Here is a 27,500-nt window from a genome sequence, read left to right as displayed (position 1 = left end):
AAACTACCCCTGCACTGGGAGTAAAAAACAAGCAAAGTTTAAAAAATATGTCACACTGTTGTCAGTCTGCCGTGGCACACCTGAGGATCTCTCACGGCACACTGGTTGAAAAACACTGGGTTAGAACAAACCGGCCATCTGAAGACATACGTGAAGAGAAAACACAATTTATGCTTACCTGATAAATTTATTTCTCTTGTGGTGTATCCAGTTCACGGATCATCCATTACTTGTGGGATATTCTCATTCCCAACAGGAAGTTGCAAGAGGACACCCACAGCAGAGCTGTAATATAGCTCCTCCCCTAACTGTCATAGCCAGTCATTCAACCGAAAACAAGCCGAGAAAGGAGGAACCATAGGGTGTAGTGGTTACTGTAGTTTAAATTTAAAAATTACCTGCCTTAAAATGACAGGGCGGGCCGTGAACTGGATACACCACAAGAGAAATAAATTTATCAGGTAAGCATAAATTGTGTTTTCTCTTGTAAGGTGTATCCAGTCCATTGGGATACCAATACCAAAGCTAAAGTACACGGATGAATTTAGGGACAAGGCAGGAACTTAAATGGAAGGAACCACTGCCTGTAAAACCTTTCTCCCAAATATAGCCTCCGAAGAAGCAAAAGTATCAAATTTGTAAAATTTTGAAAAAATATGAAGCGAAGACCAAGTCGCCGCCTTGCAAATCTGTTCAACAGAAGCCTCATTTTTAAAGGCCCAAGTGGAAGCCACAGCTCTAGTGGAATGAGCTGTAATCCTTTCAGGAGGCTGCTGTCCAGCAGTCTCATAGGCTAAGCGGATTAAGCTTCTTAGCCAAAAAGAAAAAAAGGTTGCCAAAGCCTTTTGACCTCTCCTCTGTCCAGAGTAGACAACAAACAAAGTAGATGTTTGACGAAAATCTTTAGTAGCTTGTAAGTAAAACTTTAAAGCACAGACCACGTCCAGATTGTGTAACAAGGATGGAACCACAATCTCTTGATTGATATTCTTGTTAGATACCACCTTAGGTAAGAACCCAGGTTTGGTACGCAGGACTACCTTATCCGTATGAAAAATCAGATAAGGAGAATCACATTGTAAGGCAGATAGCTCAGAGACTCTACGAGCCGAGGAAATAGCTACCAAAAAAAAAAAAAAAGAACTTTACAAGATAAGTTTGATATCTATGGAATGAAGAGGTTCAAACGGAACTCCTTGAAGAACCTTAAGAACCAAGTTTAAGCTCCATGGTGGAGCAACAGGTTTAAACACAGGCTTGATTCAAACTAAAGCCTGACAAAATGCCTGAACGTCTGGAACATCTGCCAGACGCTAGTGCAAAAGAATAGACAGAGCAAAAATCTGTCCCTTTAAGAAACTAGCTGACAATCCTTTTTCCAAACCTTCTTGGAGAAAAGATAAAATCCTAGGAATCCTGACCTTACTCCATGAGTAACCCTTGGATTCACACCAATAAAGATATCTACGCCATACCTTAGGGTAAATTTTCCTGGTGACAGGCTTTCGTGCCTGTATTAAGGTATCAATAACTGACTCGGAGAAGCCACGCTTTGATAAAATCAAGCATTCAATCTCCAGGCAGTCAGCCTCAGAGAAATTAGATTTGGATGGTTGAAATGACCCTGAAGTAGAAGGTCCTGTCTCAGAGGCAGAGACCATGGTGGAAAGGATGACATGTCCACTAGATCTGCATACCAGGTCCTGCGTGGCCACGCAGGTGCTATCAGAATCACCGATGCTCTCTCCTGCTTGATCTTGGCAATCAGTCGAGGGAGCAGAGGAAACGGTGGAAACACATAAGCCAGGTTGAAGGACCAGGGCGCTGCTAGAGTATCTATCAGTGTCGCCTTGGGATCCCTGGATTCCTAACACGGAAGCTTGGCGTTCTGGCGAGACGCCATGAGATCCAGTTCTGGTTTGCCCCAACTGAGAATCAGTTGTGCAAATACCTCCGGATGGAGTTCCCACTCTTCCGGATGAAAAGTCTGACGACTTAGAAAATCCGCCTCCCAGTGCTCTACACCTGGGATATGGATAGCTGATAGGTGGCAAGAGTGAATCTCTGCCCAGTGAATTATTTTTGAAACTTCTAACATCTCTAGGGAACTTCTTGTTCCCCCTCAATGGTTGATGTAAGCTACAGTTGTGATGTTGACCGACTGAAATCTGATGTACCTCAGAGTTGCTAACTGAGGCCAAACCTGAAGAGCCTTGAATATCGCTCTTAGTTCCAGAATATTTATTGGAAGGAGAGACTCCTCCTGAGTCCACGATCCCTGAGCCTTCAGGGAGTTCCAGACTGCACCCCAACCTAGAAGGCTGGCATTTGTTTTTACAATAGTCCAATCTGGCCTGCGAAGGTCATACCTTTGGACAGATGGACCCGAGATAACCACCAAGGAAGAGGATCCCTGGTCTCTTGGTCCAGATTCAGTTGAGGGGCCAAATCTGTGTAATCCCCGCTCCACTGACTGAGCCTGCATAGTTGCACTATGTCCATTGCCGCTACCATTAAGCCGATTACTTCCATGCACTGAGCCACCAAAGGGCGCGGAATGGAATGAAGAACCCGACAGGAATTTAGAAGCTTTGATAACCTGAACTCCGTCAAGGTAAATTTTCATTTCTACAGAATCTATCAGAGTCCCTATAAAAAAGAAACTCTTGTGAGTGGGGATAGAGAACACTTTTCCTCGTTCACTTTCCACCCATGCGACCTCAGAAATGCCAGTACTACGTCCGTATGAGACTTGGCAATTTGGAAGTTTGACGCCTGTATCAGGATGTCGTCTAAATAAGAGGCTACTGCTATGCCCCGCGGCCTTAGGACCGCCAAAAGCGACCCTAGAACCTTTGTAAAGATTCTTGGGGCTGCAGCTAATCCAAAGGGAAGAGCTACAACTGGTAATGCCTGTCTTGAAAGGCAAACCTGAGAAACCGATGATGATCTTTGTGTATCGGAATGTGAAGATAAGCATCCTTTAGATCCACTGTAGTCATATATTGACCCTCCTGGATCAGTGGTAGGATGGTACGAATAGTTTCCATCTTGAACGACGGAACTTTGAGGAATCTGTTTAAGATCTTTAGATCCAAAATTGGTCTGAAGGTTCCCTCTTTTTTGGGAACCACAAACAGATTTGAGTAAAAACCCTGTTCCTCCTTTGGAACTGGATGGATCACTCCCATAACTAGGAGGTCTCGTACACAGTGTAAGAATGCCTCACTCTTTATCTGGTTTGCAGATAATTGTGAAAGGTGAAATCTCCCTTTTGGGGGGGAAGCTTTGAAGTCCAGAAGATATCCCTGGGATATAATTTCCAACGCCCAGGGATCCTGAACATCTCTTGCCCACGCCTGGGCGAAGCGTGAAAGTCTGCCCCCTACTAGATCCGTTACCGGATAGGGGGTCGTTCCTTCATGCTGTCTTAGAGGCAGCAGCAGGCTTTTTGACCTGCTTACCTTTTTTCCAGGTCTAGTTTGGTCTCCAGACCGTCTTGGATTGAGCAAAAGTTCCCTCTTGTTTATTATTTTAGAGGAAGTTGATGCCGCACCTGCCTTGAAGTTTCGAAAGGCACGAAAATTAGACTGTTTGGCCCTAGATTTGGACCTGTCCTGAGGAAGGGCACAACTTTTTCCTCCCGTGATATCAGCAATAATCTCCTTCAAACCAGGCCCAAATAGGGTCTGCCCCTTGAAGGGAATGTTAAGTAGCTTAGATTTTAAAGTCACGTCAGCTGACCATGATTTAAGCCATAGCGCTCTGCGCGCCTGTATAGCAAAACCAGAATTCTTAGCCGTTAGTTTATTCAAATGAACACTGGCATCAGAAATAAAATAATTGGCTAACTTAAGTGCTCTAAATTTGCCAAGTATGTCATCCAATGGAGTCTCTACCTGTAAAGCCTCTTCCAGAGACTCAAACCAGTACGCCGCAGCAGCAGTGACAGGGGCAATGCATGCAATGGGCTGTAGGATAAAACCTTGTTGAATAAATATTTTCTTAAAGGGACACTCAATCAAAATTAAACTTTCATTATTCAGATAGAGCATGCCATTTTAAACAACTTTCCAATTTACTTCCATTAACAAAATGTGCACATTCTATTTATATTTAAACTTTTTGAGTCACCGGCTCCTACTGAGCATGTGCAAGAAAAAGTGTGTATGCATTTGTGATTGGCTGATGGCTGTCACATGGTACGTGTATGCATTTGTGAATGGCTGATGGCTGTCACATGGTACAGGGGGAGTGGAAAAAGACATAACTTTTAAAATTGTCAGAAAAAAATCTACTACTTATTTGAAGTTCAGACTAAGTGCTATTGCATTGTCTTGTTATCTTGCATTTGTTGATTATGCAAATCTACTGTGTTGACTGGTCCTTTAAGCTAACCTTCTAATTTTTTATCCATTGGCTCTAAAAAAGCACAACTGTCCTCCACAGGGATAGTAGTACGCTTTGCTAGAGTAGAAACTGCTCCCTCCACCTTAGGGACTGTCTGCCATAAGTCCCGTGTGGTGGCGTCTATTGGAAAACATTTTTCTAAAAATAGGAGGGGAAGAGAACGGCACACCTGGTCTATCCCATTCCTTATTAATAATTTTCTGTAAACCTTTTAGGTATTGGAAAAACATCAGTACACACCGGCACTGCAAAGCATTTATCCAGTCTACAAAATTTCTCTGGCACTGCAATGGTATCACAGTCATTCAGAGCAGCTAAAACCTCTCTAAGTAACACACGAAGGTGTTCAAGCTTAAATTTAAATGTAGAAATATTAGAATCAGGTATCTTTCCTGAGTCATTAACATCACCCACTGACTGAAGCTCTCCTTCCTCAGCTTCTGCATATTGTGAGGCAGTATCAGACACGGTTCTCAGTATGCTCTGCATTTTGTCTCACCCCAAAGCTATCTCGCTAACCTCTAAGTTCAGGTAGTCTGGCTAATACCGCTGACAGTGTATTATCCATGACTGCCGCCATGTCTTGTAAAGTAAACGCTATGGGCACCCTAGATGTACTTGGCGCCATTTGAGCGTGAGTCCCTTGGGCGGGAGTAAAAGGGTCTGACACGTGGGGAGAGTTAGTCGGCATAACTTTCCCCTCGTCAGATTCCTCTGGTGATAATTTTTTTTAAAACAGAATATGATCTTTATTGCATAAAATGAAATCAGTACATTTGGTACACATTCTAAGAGGGGGTTCCACCATGGCTTTTAAACATAATGAACAAGGAGTTTCTTCTATGTCAGACATGTTTATACAGACTAGCAATGAGACTAGCAAGCTTGGAAAACACTTTAAATCAAGTTAACAAGCAAATATAAAAAACGGTACTGTGCCTTTAAGAGAAACAAATTTTGTCAGAATTTGAAAAACAGTGAAAAAATGCAGTAAATCAAACGAAATTTTTACAGTGTATGTAATAGGCTAGCAGAGCATTGCATCCACTTGCAAATGGATGATTAACCCCTTGGAAAACACTTTAAATCAAGTTAACAAGCAAATATAAAAAACGATACTGTGCCTTTGAGAAACAAATTTTGTCAGAATTTGAAAAACAGTGAAAAAATGCAGTAAATCAAACGAAATTTTTACAGTGTATGTAATAGGCTAGCAGAGCATTGCATCCACTTGCAAATGGATGATTAACCCCTTAGTTCAAAAAACGGATCAAAAAAACAAAATAGACTTTTTTTTTTTTTTTTAACAGTCTCAACCAACTGCCACAGCAAGCTGTGGTCCTACCTTCCCCAATAAACGACTTTGGAAAGCCTTTGAGCCCTTTATAGATGTCCTATAGCATACAGGGGACTCCTGAGGGAAGCTGGATGTCGCAGTTTGTAATTTTAACTGCACCAACTGTAACTTTTATACTATAACAGTGGAAAGCCTCAGTAAAACTGTTTCTAATCAAAATTTAAGCCAGCCATGTGGAAAAAACTAGGCCCCAATAACGTTTTATCACCAATGCATATATAAAAACGATTAAACATGCCAGCAAACGTTTATATTGCAATATCATAAGGGTATTACCCCTGGGAGTAAGCATGATACCAGTCGTTATTAAATCACTGTATTAAGGCTTAACTTACATTAATCCGGTATCAGCAGCATTTTCTAGTGTTTTCCATCTCTAGAAAAAATTATAACTGCACATACCTGATAGCAGAATAAACTGCACGCCATTCTCTCGCTGAAGTTACCTCATCCGTGTAATCCCCTCAGACATATGTGAGAATAGCAATGGATCTTAGTTACAACCTGCTAAGATCATAGAAACCTCAGGCAGATTCTTCTTCTATTTACTGCCTGAGATAAAATAGCACAACTCCGGTACTATTTAAAAATAACAAACTTTTGATTGAAGAAAATAAACTAACTATATTTAACCACTCTCTCCTACAACATCCTAGCTTGTTGAGAGTTGCAAGAGAATGACTGGCTATGACAGTTAGGGGAGGAGCTATATTACAGCTCTGCTGTGGGTGTCCTCTTGCAACTTCCTGTTGGGAATGAGAATATCCCACAAGTAATGGATGATCCGTGGACTGGATACACCTTACAAGAGAAAACTAATCTCGTTAGGTCTAAGAAAATGCATTTATATGCTGCTTGTGAATGAGTAAACACTTTAAGAAAAGAAAAAAGAGTAAAAGTAGCTGTCTTGAACAAATCTTCAACAGCTTCTCTTGTTTCTGCAGAATTAAGTCATAACTCTTATGGATTATGGCCTCACTATAAGAAATGGGAAAACATACCAAAGTCACATTGAAGAACAATGACACCCAACCTTTTTCTTTCATGATTCAGACAGAGCATGCAATTTTAAACAACTTTATAATTAAATATATAATCAAATTTTCTTTGTTCTATTGGCATCTTTTGTTGAAAAGCAGGGATGTATGCTTAGGAGCCAGCCCATTTCTGGAGTACTAAATGGCAGCAGTTTTGCAAGAATGTTATCCATTTGCAAGGGGCACTAGATGGCAGCACCATTTCCTGTCATGTAGTGTTCCAGATGCCTACCTAGGTATCTCTGTAACACAGAATATTATAGGAAATGAGAAAATTTAATAATAGAAATCAACTGGAAACTTATTTAAAATAATATGCTCTGTCTGACTCACCCAAAAAAATTGGGTTCGTTTCCCTTTAAAAGCTCCTTCCTATAATTCTTAGCATCTGAAAAAAACAAATGAATAATCATCTCAGTATTAATGTTCCGTAAATTAACTGTCTTGGAAAGAAACACTTATCCTCAAAACCACATAATCCTGATAAAAATAAATAAAAACATGTAAGGCAACATGGAGTAAACTAAAGCTGTAACGCTCCTCTAGCTGCTTATAAAATTACCAGAAAAATGGTCTTGAAAAAAAGTCAATTTATGCACTGGTTAAAAAGCAAGATATGTCAACAAGTATAAAGCCAAATATAAATATTGCAAAGGAATGTAAATGAGTAGAGACAGACATAGGGTTTCTAAAAACTGGAATCTCAAATATCAGAGAGAAGATTTTCTAAATCTTAAAACTGATCAGATAATGGACAGCAAAAATCTGGGTTATGCAACCACTGGGGAATTCCAACATATGCAAAAAAGCGAGAGAAACCTGCACAGAATAGACAAAATCTGATAAACTGTAGCTATTGTTTATGAACCAGAAGATTGTAAATCACCTTTTCTGAAAGCTAATTGTTCTTGGAGTCAGGTTTTCAGTAAGCAATCTGTCTTGGTAAAGCCATAAAACATGAGAAGACTGTGGAACTAGGGAGGTAGTCGGTAATTCAATCCCTACCAGAAGGACAAGACCAGAAAATCAGGTCCTTCTTGGAAAAAAAACATAATTTATGCTTACCTGATAAATTTATTTCTCTTGTAGTGTATCCAGTCCACGCATCATCCATTACTTGTGGGATATTCTCCTTCCCAACAGGAAGTTGCAAGAGGATCACCCACAGCAGAGCTGCTATATAGCTCCTCCCATAACTGTCATATCCAGTCATTCGACCGAAAACAAACAGAGAAAGGAGAAACCATAGGGTGCAGTGGTGACTGTAGTTTAATTAAAATTTAGACCTGCCTTAAAAGGACAGGGCGGGCCGTGGACTGGATACACTACAAGAGAAATAAATTTATCAGGTAAGCATAAATGATGTTTTCTCTTGTTAAGTGTATCCAGTCCACGGATCATCCATTACTTGTGGGATACCAATACCAAAGCTAAAGTACACGGATGATGGGAGGGACAAGGCAGGATTAAGCGGAAGGAACCACTGCCTGAAGAACCTCTCTCCCAAACACAGCCTCCGAAGAAGCAAAAGTATCAAATTTGTAAAATTTTGAAAAAGTATGAAGCGAAGACCAAGTCGCAGCCTTGCAAATCTGTTCAACAGAGGCCTCATTTTTGAAGGCCCAGGTGGAAGCCACAGCTCTAGTAGAATGAGCTGTAATCCTTTCAGGGGGCTGCTGTCCAGCAGTCTCATAGGCTAGGCTTATTACACTCCGAAGCCAAAAGGAAAGAGAGGTTGCCGAAGCTTTTTGACCTCTCCTCTGTCCAGAGTAAACGACAAACAGGAAAGATGTTTGACGAAAATCCTTAGTAGCTTGTAAGTAAAACTTCAAGGCACGGACTACGTCCAGATTATGTAAAAGTCGTTCCTTCTTTGAAGAAGGATTAGGGCACAACGATGGAACAACAATCTCTTGATTGATATTCTTGTTAGAAACCACCTTAGGTAAAAACCCAGGTTTGGTACGCAGAACTACCTTATCTGCATGAAAAATCAGATAGGGAGAATCACATTGTAAGGCAGATAGCTCAGAGACTCTCCGAGCCGAGGAAATAGCCATCAAAAACAGAACTTTCCAAGATAAAAGTTTAATATCAATGGAATGAAGGGGTTCAAACGGAACTCCTTGAAGAACCTTAAGAACCAAGTTTAAGCTCCACGGGGGAGCAACAGGTTTAAACACAGGCTTAAATCTAACCAAAGCCTGGCAAAATGCCTGGACGTCTGGAACCTCTGCCAGACGCTTGTGCAAAAGAATAGACAGAGCAGAAATCTGTCCCTTTAAGGAACTAGCTGATAATCCTTTGTCCAAGCCCTCTTGGAGAAAAGACAATATTCTAGGAATCCTAACTTTACTCCATGAGTAAGTCTTGGATTCACACCAATAAAGATATTTACTCCATATCTTGTGGTAGATTTTCCTGGTAACAGGCTTTCGTGCCTGTATTAAAGTATCAATGACTGACTCGGAGAAGCCACGCTTTGATAGAATCAAGCGTTCAATCTCCATGCAGTCAGTCTCAGAGAAATTAGATTTGGATCATTGAAAGGACCTTGTATCAGAAGGTCCTGTCTTAGAGGCAGAGTCCATGGTGGAAAGGATGACATGTCCACTAGGTCTGCATACCAAGTCCTGCGTGGCCACGCAGGTGCCATCAGAATCACTGATGCTCTCTCCTGTTTGATTTTGGCAATCAGTCGAGGGAGCAGAGGAAACGGTGGAAACACATAAGCCAGGTTGAAGAACCAAGGCGCTGCTAGCGCATCTATCAGCGTCGCTTCTGGGTCCCTGGACCTGGATCCGTAAAAAGGAAGCTTGGCGTTCTGGCGAGACGCCATGAGATCCAACTCTGGTTTGCCCCAACGATGAATCAACTGAGCAAACACCTCCGGATGGAGTTCCCACTCCCCCGGATGGAAAGTCTGACGACTTAGAAAATCCGCCTCCCAGTTCTCCACGCCTGGGATATGGATTGCGGACAGGTGGCAAGAGTGGTACCATGCCCAGCGAATTATTTTTGAGACTTCTAACATCGCTAGGGAACTCCTGGTTCCCCCTTGATGGTTGATGTAAGCCACAGTCGTGATGTTGTACGACTGAAATCTGATGAACCTCAGTGTTGCTAACTGAGGCCAAGCCTGAAGAGCATTGAATATCGCTCTTAACTCCAGAATATTTATTGGAAGGAGTTTCTCCTCCTGAGTACACGATCCCTGTGCCTTCAGGGAATTCCAGACTGCACCCCAACCTAGAAGGCTGGCATCTCTTGTTACAATTGTCCAATCTGGCCTGCGAAAGGTCATACCCTTGGACAGGTGTACCCGAGACAACCACCAGAGAAGAGAATCTCTGGTCTCTTGATCCAGATTTAGCAGAGGGGACAAATCTGTGTAATCCCCATTCCACTGACTCAGCATGCATAATTGCAGCGGTCTGAGATGAAGGCGCGCAAATGGCACTATGTCCATTGCCGCTACCATTAAGCCGATTACCTCCATACACTGAGCTACCGAAGGGCGCGGAATGGAGTGAAGAACACGGCAAGCATTTAGAAGTTTTTATAACCTGGACTCCGTCAGGTAAATTTTCATTTCTACAGAATCTATAAGAGTCCCTAAGAAGGAGACTCTTGTGAGTGGGGATAGAGAACTCTTTTCCTCATTCACTTTCCACCCGTGCAACCTCAGAAATGCCAGAACTATCTCTATATGAGACTTGGCAACTTGAAAGCTTGACGCCTGTATCAGGATGTCGTCTAGATACGGAGCCACCGCTATGCCTCGCGGTCTTAGAACCGCCAGAAGTGAGCCCAGAACGTTTGTAAAGATTCTTGGGGCTGTAGCCAACCCGAAGGGAAGAGCTACAAATTGGTAATGCCTGTCTAGAAAGGCAAACCTTAGAAACCGATGATGATCTTTGTGAATCGGTATGTGAAGGTAGGCATCCTTTAAGTCCACTGTGATCATGTACTGACCTTCTTGGATCATGGGTAGGATGGTCCGAATAGTTTCCATTTTGAAAGATGGAACTCTGAGGAATTTGTTTAAGATCTTTAGATCCAAAATTGGTCTGAAGGTTCCCTCTTTTTTGGGAACCACAAACAGATTTGAATAAAAACCCTGTCCTTGTTCCGTCCGCGGAACTGGATGGATCACTCCCATAACTAGGAGGTCTTGCACACAGCGTAGGAATGCCTCTTTCTTTATCGGATTTGCAGATAGCCTTGAAAGATGAAATCTCCCTTGTGGAGGGGAAGCTTTGAAGTCCAGAAGATATCCCTGAGATATGATCTCCAACGCCCAGGGATCCTGAACATCTCTTGCCCACGCCTGGGCGAAGAGAGAAAGTCTGCCCCCTACTAGATCCGTCGCCGGATAGGGGGCCGTTCCTTCATGCTGTCTTAGAGGCAGCAGCAGGCTTTCTGGCCTGCTTGCCTTTGTTCCAGGACTGGTTAGGTTTCCAGGCCTGCTTAGATTGAGCAAAAGTTCCCTCTTGTTTTGAAGCGGAGGAAGTTGATGCTGCACCTGCCTTGAAATTTCGAAAGGCACGAAAATTAGACTGTTTGGCCTTTGCTTTGGCCCTGTCCTGAGGAAGGGTGTGACCCTTACCTCCAGTAATGTCAGCAATAATTTCCTTCAAACCAGGCCCGAATAAGGTCTGCCCCTTGAAAGGAATGTTGAGTAATTTAGACTTCGAAGTCACGTCAGCTGACCAGGATTTAAGCCATAGCGCCCTATGCGCTTGGATGGCGAATCCGGAATTCTTAGCCGTTAGTTTAGTCAAATGAACAATGGCATCAGAAACAAATGAGTTAGCTAGCTTAAGTGTTCTAAGCTTGTCAATAATTTCAGTCAATGGAGCTGTATGGATGGCCTCTTCCAGGGCCTCAAACCAGAATGCCGCCGCGGCCGTGACAGGCGCAATGCATGCAAGGGGCTGTAAAATAAAACCTTGTTGAATAAACATTTTCTTAAGGTAACCCTCCAATTTTTTATCCATTGGATCTGAAAAAGCACAACTGTCCTCAACCGGGATAGTAGTACGCTGTGCTAAAGTAGAAACTGCTCCCTCCACCTTAGGGACCGTCTGCCATAAGTCCCGTGTAGTGGCGTCTATTGGAAACATTTTTCTAAATATAGGAGGTGGGGAAAAAGGCACCCCCGGTCTATCCCACTCCTTGCTAATAATTTCTGTAAGCCTTTTAGGTATAGGAAAAACATCAGTACACACCGGTACCGCATAGTATTTATCCAGCCTACACAATTTCTCTGGTACTGCAACCGTGTTACAGTCATTCAGAGCAGCTATTACCTCCCCAAGCAACACACGGAGGTTCTCAAGCTTAAATTTAAAATTAGAAATCTCTGAATCAGGTTTCCCCGAATCAGAGATGTCACCCACAGACTGAAGCTCTCCGTCCTCATGATCTGCATATTGTGACGCAGTATCAGACATGGCCCTTACAGCATCTGCGCGCTCTGTATTTCTCCTAACCCCAGAGCAATCGCGCTTGCCTCTTAATTCAGGCAACCTGGATAATACCTCTGACAGGGTATTATTCATGATTGCAGCCATGTCCTGCAAGGTAATCGCTATGGGCGTCCCTGATGTAATTGGCGCCATATTAGCGTGCATCCCCTGAGCGGGAGGCGAAGGGTCTGACACGTGGGGAGAGTTAGTCGGCATAACTTCCCCCTCGTCAGAATCTTCTGGTGATATTTCTTTTATAGTTAAAGACTGATCTTTACTGTTTAAGGTGAAATCAATACATTTAGTACACATTCTCCTATGGGGCTCCACCATAGCTTTCAAACATAATGAACAAGTAGTTTCCTCTGTGTCAGACATGTTTAAACAGACTAGCAATAAGACTAGCAAGCTTGGAAAACACTTTAAACAAGTTTACAAGCAATATAAAAAACGTTACTGCACCTTTAAGAAACACAAATGTTGTCAAAATTTGAAATAACAGTGAAAAAAGGCAGTTACACTAACAAATTTTTTACAGTGTATGTAACAAGTTAGCAGAGCATTGCACCCACTTGCAAATGGATGATTAACCCCTTAATACCCAAAACTGAATAATAAAAGACAAAAACGTTTGTTTTTTTTTGTTGGTTTTTTTTTTTTTCAAACAGTCACAACAACTGCCACAGCTCTACTGTGGCTTTTTACCTCCCTCAAAAACGACTTTGAAGCCTTTTGAGCCCTCCAGAGATGTTCTGGATCATGCAGAGGGAAGCTGAATGTCTGTCAGTATTTTTAGCTGCACAGAAAAGCACTAAAAAAGGCCCCTCCCACTCATATTACAACAGTGGAAAGCCTAAGGAAACTGTTACTAGGCAAAATTCAAGCCAGCCATGTGGAAAAAAACTAGGCCCCAATAAGTTTTATCACCAAATACATATAAAAACGATTAAACATGCCAGCAAACGTTTTATATTACATTTTTATAAGAGTATGTATCTCTATTAATAAGCCTGATACCAGTCGCTATAACTGCATTTAAGGCTTTACTTACATTAGTTCGGTATCAGCAGCATTTTCTAGCAAATTCCATCCCTAGAAAAATAGTAACTGCACATACCTTATTGCAGGAAAACATGCACGCCATTCCCTCTCTGAAGTTACCTCACTCCTCAGAATATGTGAGAACAGCCATGGATCTTAGTTACTTCTGCTAAGATCATAGAAAACGCAGGCAGATTCTTCTTCTAAATACTGCCTAAGATAAACAGTACACTCCGGCACCATTTAAAAATAACAAACTTTTGATTGAAGAATAAACTAAGTATAAAACACCACACTCCTCTTACGACCTCCATCTTGGTTGAGGCTTGCAAGAGAATGACTGGATATGACAGTTAGGGGAGGAGCTATATAGCAGCTCTGCTGTGGGTGATCCTCTTGCAACTTCCTGTTGGGAAGGAGAATATCCCACAAGTAATGGATGATCCGTGGACTGGATAGACTTAACAAGAGAAAGGATGTTTTATTTAGTTTTTGTAGACCATCTGAATATCTCAAAGCAGTAAAGCAAATGAAAGAAACACAACTCAACCATAAAATTTGATCAGCAATTTTTTATTGTGCAAAGCCAACAAAGAAATGTCAAACTAAAGACGTAACTCTAGGGGGTGCACAATCACCTCTGTAATACCTCTCTAAAATAAAAAATGGTCCCAATTGCTAAAGTTCATCAAACACACGCAATGAAGACCAAGAACTAGGGTCACACTTGGCTGCTCAACTTCAAACCATACAGGCCCTGGCAAAATTAATGATGTAAACGCAAGGGGCGTCACATAGCATAATCCTGTCTAGCAGAAATAGCATGCAATGGGAAATCTCTATAGCAACTCAGAGTATAATTGGCAATATTATGTATAGTGCTATAAAGGCAGACTGACATAGCTCGCTGTAACATACAGTAGCGCCCCTTTTCTGTAGACATGGCATATAAATGGTTAAGAGAGACAAAAATTCACTTCTGCCTATGTGGGATCTCCCTGTGGCACATATAATCATCTACAGTCATACTGTCCAATTTAATGATTGCATGATACAATAATAGTTCACGTTAAAAATTGTAACTTTTAATTAAAGAGACATGAAACCCCCCAAAAAATATTCATGATTCAGATAGAGAATATAATTTTAAACAACTTTCCAATTTACTTCTATCATCTTATTTAATTCATTCCCTTGGTATCCTTTGTCGAAGAAGCAGAAATGCACTACTGGGATCTAGTTAATGCAGTAAGCCCATAACATGAGGAGCTTATGTGTAGCAACCAATCAGCAGCTCTGGATTCTACCTGGGTATCCTTTTCAACAAAGGATATCAAGAGAACAAAAACTAAATTAGATATTAGAAATAAATTGGAAAGTTGTATAAAATCACATGCTCTTAAAGGGACACTCAAGTTAAATTAAATTTTCATGATTCAGATACAGCATGTAATTTTAAACAACTTTCCAATTTACTTCCATTAACAAAAATGTGCAGAGTCTTTTATATTTACAATTTTTGAGTCACCAGATCCTACTGAGCATGTGCAAGAATTCACAGACTATACGTATATGCATTTGTGATTGGCTGATTGCTATCACATGGTACAAGGGGAGTGGAAATATGCATAATTTTGAAATTAGTTATAAAAAAATCTACTACTCATTTGAAGTTCAGACTAAGTGCTATTGTGTTGTCTTGTTATCTTGCATTTGTTGATTATGCAAATCTAATGTGTTGACTGGTCCTTTAAGTGACAAGCATTCTTATATGTTGACATGACCTTGTAACAGCCTGAATTAATGACAACTGCTCTGATATTACAGAACAGTTTTGTATTGTATGTTTATTTGTATTGTTTGATTTTTACAAATCCAATAAAAACAAATGGGAAAAAAATAATCACATGCTCTTGCTGAATCATGAAAGAAGAAAAAAAAGGTCCTTAGTCATGCTTACACTCAAACACAATTTAAATAGTAGTTTGCAACCAATCAACTCTTTTCCCCAGGTAATTATTTCTTTAACCTTTACACGCCCGTATTCAGCAAACCACATACACCCTCTAGTGGTCAAAGAGAAAATTACTATTACTATTAAGTAAAAACTGTCAATACATATAACTCTTCCTATTTACATGCCATTCATAATCCCTATTTGCTAAGCAGTTTGTTTCATATCCATAACAACATAACAACCATAATCCTTAAAATGTTTAAAATACAATTCAGAAAAATTGTAAATATAGTCCCTATTCAAACCATTCAGTTGCAACATATTTAAATGCTTTATCCACCATACCTCCTTTCTTTTAAGTTTAAACTCCCCATCTACACCTCTTTGTTTAGATATACGATCTATGACATGAAACCGTAACGGACTAGCTGAAGTGAGCATATGGGTAGGGACATATCTCCTCGATTCTAATTGGGAACTTATGCTCATTTATTCTGTATTTTACCACTCTAGTGGTCTCCCCTAGATAACACAATCCACAAGGACACTTAAGAAGTAAAAGAAGTGTAATACCCATTAATCCATTCTTTTTCCCTCCTATCATTCTGGGCCAAAAACTTTTCCTTGATCATTGCATTGCACACTCTAACCCTTGTTAGAGGTAGTAACATAATTTACAGGTGATCTATTTGAGTAGCCAACATCAGCTCTAACTAAAATGTTCCTAAGATTTTTTTACCCTACAATATAAAGGGACAGGTAGTAATTTAAAAACGTCTAAATCAGGGTTGTATTTAGATAACATATATAAATGTCTCCTAATAATCTTTTAGATTGCCTTACTTTTATTACTATACTAAGATAGAAAAAACAAAGACCGCTTTATCCACTTTGTGCTCTATTTTCATCCTCTTAGGTTATCAATCGTAACTTCTTTAATGTGCTTTTATTTTTTTTATATTTTCTTCTGGATAACCCCTAGAGATGAACTTATTGCCCATCTCATTTAAATGCATTCATTTGTTTAAATCCTATACTTTATGCTTGGCCATTACTAGCTGTTTTTTTAGGAATTGATTTAAACACATTCATAGAATAAAAACTATAATATTTCAACAAAGCATTACAGTCAGTCGGTTTGTCCTTTAATATGGGCCAGCTCTATACACCTTTGTATCAAAAATATAATATATCCATTTGTGTGAGTGAGAAGGAGTCTAAGAGTGGTCATACCCCGATTCAAAACATCAACAAATTCTGTCTTCCACGCTACTTATGAATAAATTGGAGTGTGCGGGTGCCACAATGGAACTCGTAGCTGTACATCTTTTTTGCATATTGCCTGTGTCCTGGAATTAGAAATTGCTACGGACAACACCAATCTCAACAAATCATCATCAAACCCCCCCCCAAAAAAACCCTCTAAGCCAGTTTCATGAGCAATCGTCGAAGTTTACAAACTTACCACATCGAATATAAAGAGAATACCATGTTCCCCTACATTCACTTGCTTGATATTACTAAGAAAGTCCCCCGCATTCTTCAGATATAATCTTTGTTCTTTCACTATGTGATTCGATATTTTATCTAAAAAAAATGGCTATGGTGGAAAAGACTGATTCACTTCCAGTAACTATGGGACAATCAGGTGGTTGAAACAAATTTGTATAAAGGATAGACATCTCTTTCTGTATAACCAGCAATAGATCATTTAACAGTAAAAGCAAAGTTTACAATCTTCAATTACTTGATATTTTGCAAAAAGTTTATCAGTTTCCACTTTTATAGTTTTAAATTTTTCATCAGTCATGAATATTACCCTTAGTGACCTCTAATGTAGCGATCACCTGTCTCTGTATTTTCAGTTACATTTGTGGGCATTCCACTGTAAATACAATCCGGTCTAAGGAGCATTTATTCAAAAAATTGGTAAGAATTATAGAAAGTAAGGCCCCCTGAATACTTTTCACCCTGCAGTATTCTGCCAGAGTAGTTGAATGCAATTCCAAAGAATCCAAACGTTTCTTAGCCTTTTTATAATCTTTACTAACATTAACTCCAGAATCTGTTCTAAGAAACTCTCTTGAGCCCAAGGCAAAAGCTGTAATACGTGCAACATTAATGTCCAAATAGGAGAACTTATTTGGGGCATTTTCCACTTTCTGTTCTCCATGCACTTCATTAACAGTAGGTTCAAGTACTTATTCCATATTAAGATCCAACACTTCCATACGAGCTCAGCACCTTATGCTTAAGGTTAATGTCCCATGTGATAGACAATATCTGCTACCTCCAAACTCACAGTCCACAAACAAAATGTGACAGCATCAAACTTAAAATGATAACTTTTAGTTAAAGGGACAGGAAACCAACATTTTTCTTTCATGAATTGAATAGAACATTAAATTTTAAACAACTTTCCAATTTACTTCTATTATCAAATTTGCATCTATATCTTGTTATGCTTTGCTGAAGGGACAGCATTGCACTACTGGCAGCTAGCTGAACACATCTAGTTAGCCAATCACAAGAGACAAATTTGTGCAGGCATCAATCAGCAGCTAGCGCCCACTAGTGTAGGATATGTGCGCATTCTTTTTCAACAAGGTATACCAAGAGAACGAAGCACATTTGAAAATAGTAGTGAATTTAAAAGTTTCTTAAAATTGAATGCTCTATCTGAATCATGCACGTTTAATTTTCCCTTTCCTATACCCTTAAGGTAATACCCAATAAAAGGCTAGATTACAAGTGGAGTGTTAAATTATCTCGCTCGCGCAAATTTGTCCATTTGCGTGTCTGTGCGATAAATAACAACCCATTACAAGTGGCTGATTATTGCTCCACTTGTAATATAGCCCAATGTGTGTACAGCAACATTTCAGACCCACAGAGTCCTTAGTCATGCTACTTGCACTCAAACACAAAATTTAAATAATAAATAGCAACCAATCAACTTTTTCCTACATAATTACATATCCGTATCCCCCTTCGGTACACCACATACACCCTTTATGAGCTCGATTTATCAAGCTGCGGCGGACAGGGGAGTACATATGCGCCCCTGTCCGCCGCAGTTCGCCTCTGGCGGACTGAATTCCGCTAATGCAATGCCACCCCCTGCCCGTGCACTGCTGATCACGCACTGGCAGGAGCTGTCAATCTCCCCGGTCGGACAAGAGTTAGGGAAGCAGCGGTCTGATGATAGGCAGGCGAAACCTTTGATAAATCGACCCCTAAATGTATTTACAGTTCTTGCTAAATTGTAAAAGCAATTTTCTCTTTGAACACTAGTGGGTGTACTGAAGGGGAATAATACTAAGAGTGAGTCCCAGCGGTACACATAAAAACACGTGTACATACCTCAAGAAGCCTCCTGGGTTGAACACAACTAAAGGGCAGTACCCATCAAGGTAACATGTAGTGCAAGAATTAACTGCTTTGACTTTGTGCGCTGTTATGTTTTAGTGTTGTAGGCTTAGTATTCTCAATCCATATTGAGGTGTTAAAAAAACAGAATTTATGCTTACCTGATAAATTACTTTCTCCAACGGTGTGTCCGGTCCACGGCGTCATCCTTACTTGTGGGATATTCTCTTCCCCAACAGGAAATGGCAAAGAGCCCAGCAAAGCTGGTCATATGATCCCTCCTAGGCTCCGCCTACCCCAGTCATTCGACCGACGTACAGGAGGAAATATGCATAGGAGAAACCATATGATACCGTGGTGACTGTAGTTAGAGAAAATAATTAATCAGACCTGATTAAAAAAACCAGGGCGGGCCGTGGACCGGACACACCATTGGAGAAAGTAATTTATCAGGTAAGCATAAATTCTGTTTTCTCCAACATAGGTGTGTCCGGTCCACGGCGTCATCCTTACTTGTGGGAACCAATACCAAAGCTTTAGGACACGGATGAAGGGAGGGAGCAAATCAGGTCACCTAAATGGAAGGCACCACGGCTTGCAAAACCTTTCTCCCAAAAATAGCCTCCGAAGAAGCAAAAGTATCAAATTTGTAAAATTTGGCAAAAGTGTGCAGAGAAGACCAAGTCGCTGCCTTACATATCTGGTCAACAGAAGCCTCGTTCTTGAAGGCCCATGTGGAAGCCACAGCCCTAGTGGAGTGAGCCGTGATTCTTTCAGGAGGCTGCCGTCCGGCAGTCTCATAAGCCAATCGGATAATGCTTTTAAGCCAAAAAGAAAGAGAGGTAGAAGTTGCTTTTTGACCTCTCCTTTTACCAGAATAAACAACAAACAAAGAAGAAGTTTGTCTGAAATCTAGTTGCCTCTAAATAGAATTTTAGAGCATGGACTACGTCCAAATTGTGTAACAAACGTTCCTTCTTTGAAACTGGATTCGGGCACAAAGAAGGTACAACTATCTCCTGGTTAATATTCTTGTTGGAAACAACTTTCGGAAGAAAACCAGGCTTAGTACGCAAAACCAACTTATCTGCATGGAACACCAGATAGGGTGGAGAACACTGCAGAGCAGATAACTCTGAAACTCGTCTAGCAGAAGAAATTGCAACCAAAAACAAAACTTTCCAAGATAATAACTTAATATCTACGGAATGTAAGGGTTCAAACGGAACCCCTTGAAGAACTGAAAGAACTAGATTGAGACTCCAGGGAGGAGTCAAAGGTCTGTAAACAGGCTTGATTCTAACCAGAGCCTGAACAAACGCCTGAACGTCTGGCACAGCTGCCAGCCTTTTGTGAAGTAAAACAGATAACGCAGAAATCTGTCCCTTCAGAGAACTTGCAGATAATCCCTTCTCCAAACCCTCTTGTAGAAAGGATAAAATCCTAGGAATTTTTATCTTGTTCCATGGGAATCCTTTAGATTCACACCAATAGATATATTTTTTCCATATCTTATGGTAAATCTTTCTAGTTACAGGCTTCCTAGCCTGAATCAGAGTATCTATTACAGAATCTGAAAACCCACGCTTTGATAAAATCAAGCGTTCAATCTCCAAGCAGTCAGTTGGAGAGAAACCAGATTCGGATGTTCGAATGGACCTTGAACAAGAAGGTCCTGTCTCAAAGGTAGCTTCCATGGTGGAGCCGATGACATATTCACCAGGTCTGCATACCAAGTCCTGCGTGGCCACGCAGGAGCTATCAAGATCACCGAAGCCCTCTCCTGGTTGATCCTGGCTACCAGCCTGGGAATGAGAGGAAACGGTGGGAAAACATAAGCTAGGTTGAAGGTCCAAGGTGCTACTAGTGCATCCACTAGAGTCGCCTTGGGATCCCTGGATCTGGACCCGTAACAAGGAACCTTGAAGTTCTGGCGAGACGCCATCAGATCCATGTCTGGAATGCCCCATAATTGAGTTATTTGGGCAAAGATTTCCGGGTGGAGTTCCCACTCCCCCGGATGGAATGTCTGACGACTCAGAAAATCCGCTTCCCAATTTTCCACTCCTGGGATGTGGATTGCAGATAAGTGGCAGGAGTGATCCTCCGCCCATTGAATTATCTTGGTCACTTCCTCCATCGCCAGGGAACTCCTTGTTCCCCCCTGATGGTTGATATAAGCAACTGTCGTCATGTTGTCTGATTGAAACCTTATGAATTTGGCCTTTGCTAGATGAGGCCAAGCTTTGAGAGCATTGAATATCGCTCTCAGTTCCAGAATGTTTATCGGGAGAAGAGATTCTTCCTGAGACCATAGACCCTGAGCTTTCAGGGGTTCCCAGACCGCGCCCCAGCCCACCAGACTGGCGTCGGTCGTGACAATGACCCACTCTGGTCTGCGGAAGCTCATTCCCTGTGACAGATTGTCCAGGATTAGCCACCAACGGAGTGAATCTCTGGTCCTTTGATCTACTTGAATCGTCGGAGACAAGTCTGTATAATCCCCATTCCACTGTCTGAGCATGCACAGTTGTAATGGTCTTAGATGAATTCGTGCAAAAGGAACTATGTCCATTGCTGCAACCATCAATCCTATTACTTCCATGCACTGCGCTATGGAAGGACGAAGAACAGAATGAAGAACTTGACAAGAGCTTAGAAGTTTTGATTTTCTGACCTCTGTCAGAAAAATTCTCATTTCTAAGGAGTCTATTATTGTTCCCAAGAAGGGAACTCTTGTTGACGGGGAAAGAGAACTTTTTTCTATGTTTACTTTCCATCCGTGAGATCTGAGAAAGGCTAGGACGATGTCCGTATGAGCCTTTGCCTTTGACAGAGACGACGCTTGAATCAGGATGTCGTCCAAGTACGGTACTACTGCAATGCCCCTTGGTCTTAGAACCGCTAGAAGGGACCCTAGTACCTTTGTGAAAATTCTCGGAGCAGTGGCTAACCCGAATGGAAGTGCCACAAACTGGTAATGCTTGTCCAGAAAAGCGAACCTTAGGAACTGATGATGTTCCTTGTGGATGGGAATATGGAGGTACGCATCCTTTAAATCCACCGTAGTCATGAATTGACCTTCCTGGATGGTAGGAAGGATCGTTCGAATGGTTTCCATTTTGAACGATGGGACCCTGAGAAATTTGTTTAGGATCTTGAGATCTAGAATTGGTCTGAACGTTCCCTCTTTTTTGGGAACTATGAACAGGTTGGAGTAAAACCCCATCCCTTGTTCTTTTATTGGAACTGGATGAATTACTCCCATCCTTAACAGGTCTTCTACACAATGTAAGAATGCCTGTCTTTTTATTTGGTTTGAAGATAATTGAGACCTGTGGAACCTTCCCCTTGGGGGTAGTTCCTTGAATTCCAGGAGATAACCTTGAGAAACTATTTCTAGTGCCCAAGGATCCTGAACATCTCTTGCCCAGGCCTGAGCAAAGAGAGAAAGTCTGCCCCCCACCAGATCCGGTCCCGGATCGGGGGCCATCCCTTCATGCTGTTTTGGTAGCAGTGGCAGGCTTCTTGGCCTGCTTACCCTTGTTCCAGCCTTGCATCGGTCTCCAGGCTGGTTTGGGTTGAGAAGTATTACCCTCTTGCTTAGAGGATGTAGAAGTAGAGGCTGGTCCGTTTCTGCGAAAGGGACGAAAATTAGGCTTATTTCTAGCCTTAAGAGACCTATCCTGAGGAAGGGCGTGGCCCTTTCCTCCGGTGATGTCTGAAATAATCTCTTTCAAATCAGGCCCAAACAGTGTTTTGCCCTTGAAAGGGATGTTAAGTAATTTTGTCTTGGAAGACACATCCGCTGACCAAGACTTCAGCCAGAGCGCTCTGCGCGCCACAATAGCAAACCCTGAATTTTTCGCCGCTAATCTCGCTAATTGCAAAGCGGCATCTAGAATAAAAGAGTTAGCCAATTTAAGTGCATGAACTCTGCCCATAATCTCCTCATACGAAGATTCTTTATTGAGCGACTTTTCTAGTTCTTCGAACCAGAAACACGCTGCCGTAGTGACAGGAACAATGCATGAAATTGGTTGAAGAAGGTAACCTTGCTGAACAAACATTTTTTTAAGCAAACCCTCTAATTTTTTATCCATAGGATCTTTAAAAGCACAACTATCTTCTATGGGAATAGTAGTGCGTTTGTTTAGAGTAGAGACCGCCCCCTCGACCTTAGGGACTGTCTGCCATAAGTCCTTTCTGGGGTCGACTATAGGAAATAATTTCTTAAATATAGGGGGAGGCACAAAAGGTATGCCGGGCCTTTCCCATTCCTTGTTTACTATATCCGCCACCCGCTTGGGTATAGGAAAAACATCGGGGGGCACCGGAACCTCTAGGAACTTATCCATCTTACATAATTTCTCTGGAATGACCAAATTGTCACAATCATCCAGAGTAGATAATACCTCCTTAAGCAGTGCGCGGAGATGTTCTAATTTAAATTTAAATGTTACAACATCAGGTTCAGCTTGTTGAGAAATTTTCCCTGAATCTGAAATTTCTCCCTCAGACAAAACCTCCCTCCTGGCCCCTTCAGATTGGTGTGAGGGTATGTCAGAAGCGTTATTATCAGCGTCCTCTTGCTCTTCAGTATTTAAAACAGAGCAATCGCGCTTTCTTTGATAAGTAGGCATTTTAGATAAAATATTTGCAATAGAATTATCCATAACAGCCGTTAATTGTTGCATAGTAATAAGTATTGGCGCACTAGATGTACTAGGGGCCTCTTGTGTGGGCAAAACTGGTGTAGACACAGAAGGGGGTGATGCAGTACCATGCTTACTCCCCTCATCTGAAGAATCATCTTGGGCACTATTATTATCTGTGGCATCATTGTCCCTACTTTGTTTGGACACCATGTCACAATTATCACATATATTTAAATGGGGAGACACATTGGCTTTCATACATATAGAACATCGTTTATCTGATGGTTCAGACATGGTAAACAGGCTTAAACTTGTCAACAAAGCACAAAAAACGTTTTAAAATAAAACCGTTACTGTCACTTTAAATTTTAAACAGAACACACTTTATTACTGAATATGCGAAAAAGTATGAAGCAATTGTTCAAAATTCACCAAAATTTCACCACAGTGTCTTAAAGCCTTAAAAGTATTGCACACCAAATTTGAAAGCTTTAACCCTTAAAATAACGGAACCGGAGCCGTTTTTACATTTAACCCCTATACAGTCCCAGGAATCTGCTTTGCTGAGACCCAACCAAGCCCAGAGGGGAATACGATACCAAATGACGCCTTCTATAAGCTTTTTCAGTGGATCTTAGCTCCTCACACATGCATCTGCATGCCTTGCCTTCCAAAAACAACTGCGCATTAGTGGCGCGAAAATGAGGCTCTGCCTATGACTAGAGAAGGCCCCCATCTGAAAAAGGTGTCCATACAGTGCCTGCCGTTTTTTTAACAACAATCCCCAAGATTATAATAATTATAAAGCGTTATAATCTGTCAAATATGCTTAGCAAGTAATCGTTTTAGCCCAGAAAAATGTCTACCAGTTTTTTAAGCCCTTATAAAGCCTTTATTCTCATACTTAATCTAAGAAAATGGCTTACCGGTCCCCATAGGGAAAATGACAGCCTTCCAGCATTACCAAGTCGTGTTAGAAATGTGGCCATCATACCTCAGGCAGAAAAGTCTGCCAACTGCTTCCCCCAACTGAAGTTACTTCATCTCAACAGTCCTGTGTGGAAACAGCAATCGATTTTAGTAACGTTTGCTAAAATCATCTTCCTCTCACAAACAGAAATCTTCTTCTCTTTTCTGTTTCAGAGTAAATAGTACATACCAGCACTATTTTAAAATAACAAACACTTGATTGAAGAATAAAAACTACATTTAAACACCAAAAAACTCTTAGCCATCTCCGTGGAGATGTTGCCTGTGCAACGGCAAAGAGAATGACTGGGGTAGGCGGAGCCTAGGAGGGATCATATGACCAGCTTTGCTGGGCTCTTTGCCATTTCCTGTTGGGGAAGAGAATATCCCACAAGTAAGGATGACGCCGTGGACCGGACACACCTATGTTGGAGAAATGCAGCCCTTTACTGGTATACATGAAGATGAGAAGCCCTGGAGCTTGAATGGGTGCACAGTAACCTTGTGACATCACAACCTGTGATGTCATGACAAGATGGAGTCACCCACTAGATCTTCTCAACGAAGGAGAAAGCTCTGAAACTAGACCAACACAAGCCTAAACAAAGGGCCAAAGCCCCAAACAAGCAACATGCCCACAACTCTCCTACAGTGTGCGTGCACCCATATGCTGCTGCACAGAGAAGCAACCACCAGCAGATAAGGACACTAGTCCTGTCCCCTACACGAATACACAGAACAAACTGCAAATTTAGGTCATTTCACACCAACAGTTATATTTCTATTAAAAAGCAAAGAATACTGTGAGGTTTATGTCTAGGCCATGAATATAGTACAGTGGTTATTGCTGTAGCTTTGTCTAAAAATCCATCAGTGGATATACACAGCCTAGATAACATTGTGCTCACGCCCGTGGAGTTAAGAGTTAGCACAACACAGCACTAAATGTAAGTCAATAGGTAATAAATAAAAAGTCATGTGATCAGAGAGCTGTCAGAAGAGGCTTAAAGGGACAGTCTACACCAGAATTTTTATTGTTTTAAAAGATAGATAATCCCTTTATTACCCATTTCCCAGTTTTGCATAACTAACACATTTATAATAATATACTTTTAACCTCTGTGATTATCTTGTATCTAAGCCTCTGCAAACTGCCCCTTTTTTCAGTTCTTTTGACAGACTTGCAGTCTAGGCCAAAATAAACTTTCATGATTCATATAGAGCATGTAATTTTAAACAAGTTTCCAATTTACTTTTATCACCAATTTTGCTTTGTTCTCTTGGTATTCTTAGTTGAAAGCTTAACCTAGGAGGTTCATATGCTAATTTCTTAGACCTTGAAGCCCACCTCTTTCAGATTGCATTTTTAACAGTTTTTCACCACTAGAGGGTGTTAGTTCACGTATTTCATATAGATAACACTGTGATCGTGCACAAGAAGTTATCTGGGAGCAGGCACTGATTGGCTAGACTGCAAGCCTGTCAAAAAAACTGAAAAAAGGGGCAGTTTGCAGAGGCTTGCATACAAAATAATCACAGAGGTTAAAAGTATATTAATATAACTGTGTTGGTTATGCGGAAATGGGTAATAAAGGGATTATCTATCTTTTAAAACAATAAAAATTCTGGTGTAGACTGTCCCTTTAACAAAGAATGTTTGTTTGAACTTAAAGGAACACTGTAAGTAAATATTTTCTATGCCTGTTACTAACTAACTACCCCAAATACACTTTTTATCAATAGCATTTCATTAACATATCTCTACCGTATATCAGAAATCTTGTCTGCAAATTTAATTGTTTTCCAAACCCACTCCGTGGGTATCCTTTGCTCTGTACCAATCCGTTTACAATACCTAGGTTTCAAAATGGCGCTTTAAACACAATTTCCTTGGTTTAAGTATTTTGAACACGCAGTGCTGAAAATAGTGGGCAGGATAACGTGACATCATCGGGGAATAAAAGATATAACTTTTAGAATGTTATGTAACTTCGTTTTGGAGAAAATATAGGTCAGTAGGTTTTAATTAATGTTTATTAACTTTAATATGTTAGTTGTTTAGCTTAAAAATTATAACAGAAAGTAATCCTTTAAAGGGACATTAAAAACTAAATGCATTTTAAAAGTGGAGCATTAAAAGGGGCAGTCAAGTCAAAATTAAACTTTCATGATTCAGATAGAGCACATGATTTTAAACAATTTTCCAATTTATTCCTATTACTGTATCAAATTTGCTTTATTCTCTTGGTATCCTTTGTTGGAAAAAGTACCAAGTTAGGTTTTGAAGCAGCAATGCACTACTGGGAGCGAGCTGCTAATTTGTGGCTGTACACTTATGCCACTGGTCATTGGCTCACCCGATTTGCTTAGTTAGCTCCTAGTAATGCATTGTTGCCCCTTCAACAAAGGATACCAAGAAAATTAAGCAAATATTATAATAGATTTAAATTAAAAAGTTGTTTAAAATTGTATGCTGTATCTGAATCATTAAAAGGGATATGAAAGCCAAAATTGTTCTTTCAAGTTTCACATAAAACTTTCCAATTTACTTTGGTTATCTAATTTGCTTTGTTTTCTTGCTATCCTTTGTTGAAAATAATACCTAGGTAAGCTCAGGAGCAGCAAAGCACTACTGGGAGCTAGCTGCTGATTGGTGGCTGTACATTTATGCCTTGTCATGGTCTTACTTGATGAATTCAGCTAGCTCCCAGTAGTATATTGCTGCTCCTTCAAAGGATACCACAAGAACAAATTGAAATTGATAACAGAATTAAAATTGAAAGTGGTTTAAAATTGTATGCTCAACCTGTATCATGAAAAAAAAAAAGGTTATGTCGTTTAAAGGGACAGTCAAGTCCAAAATAAACTTTCATGATTCAGATAGGGCGTGTCATTTTAAACAACTTGCCAATGTACTTTTATCAAAAATTTTGCTTTTTTCTCTTGGTATTCTTAGTTGAAAGCTAAACCTAGGAGGTTCATATGCTAATTTCTTAGACCTTGAAGGCCACCTCTAATCTAAATGCATTTTGACAGTTTTTCACCACTAGAGGGCGTTAGTTCATTTGTTTCATATAGATAACATTGAGTTCATGCACGTGAATTTACTGAGGAGTGAGCACTGATTGGCTAAAATGCAAGTCTATCAAAAGAACTGAAATAAGGGGGCATTTTGCAGAGGTTTAAATACAACATAATTACAGAGGTAAAATGTGTAATATTATAACTGTG

At 40.7% G+C, this 27,500-nt stretch overlaps 1 protein-coding gene across 1 annotated transcript in view; it reads right to left on the bottom strand.

Annotated features, from left to right (window-relative positions):
• NOC3L (NOC3 like DNA replication regulator) overlaps positions 1-27,500 on the bottom strand; it is a 179,314-nt gene that overhangs the window by 39,041 nt on the left and 112,773 nt on the right. The gene's annotated exons all lie outside the window — the stretch shown is intronic.

The sequence above is a fragment of the Bombina bombina genome, chromosome 9 (assembly GCF_027579735.1).
Source record: "Bombina bombina isolate aBomBom1 chromosome 9, aBomBom1.pri, whole genome shotgun sequence".
NCBI classification, from domain to species: Eukaryota; Metazoa; Chordata; class Amphibia; order Anura; family Bombinatoridae; genus Bombina; species Bombina bombina.
The sequence above is the reverse complement of the archived record's forward strand: the minus strand, read 5'-3'. Positions and strand labels throughout refer to the sequence as shown.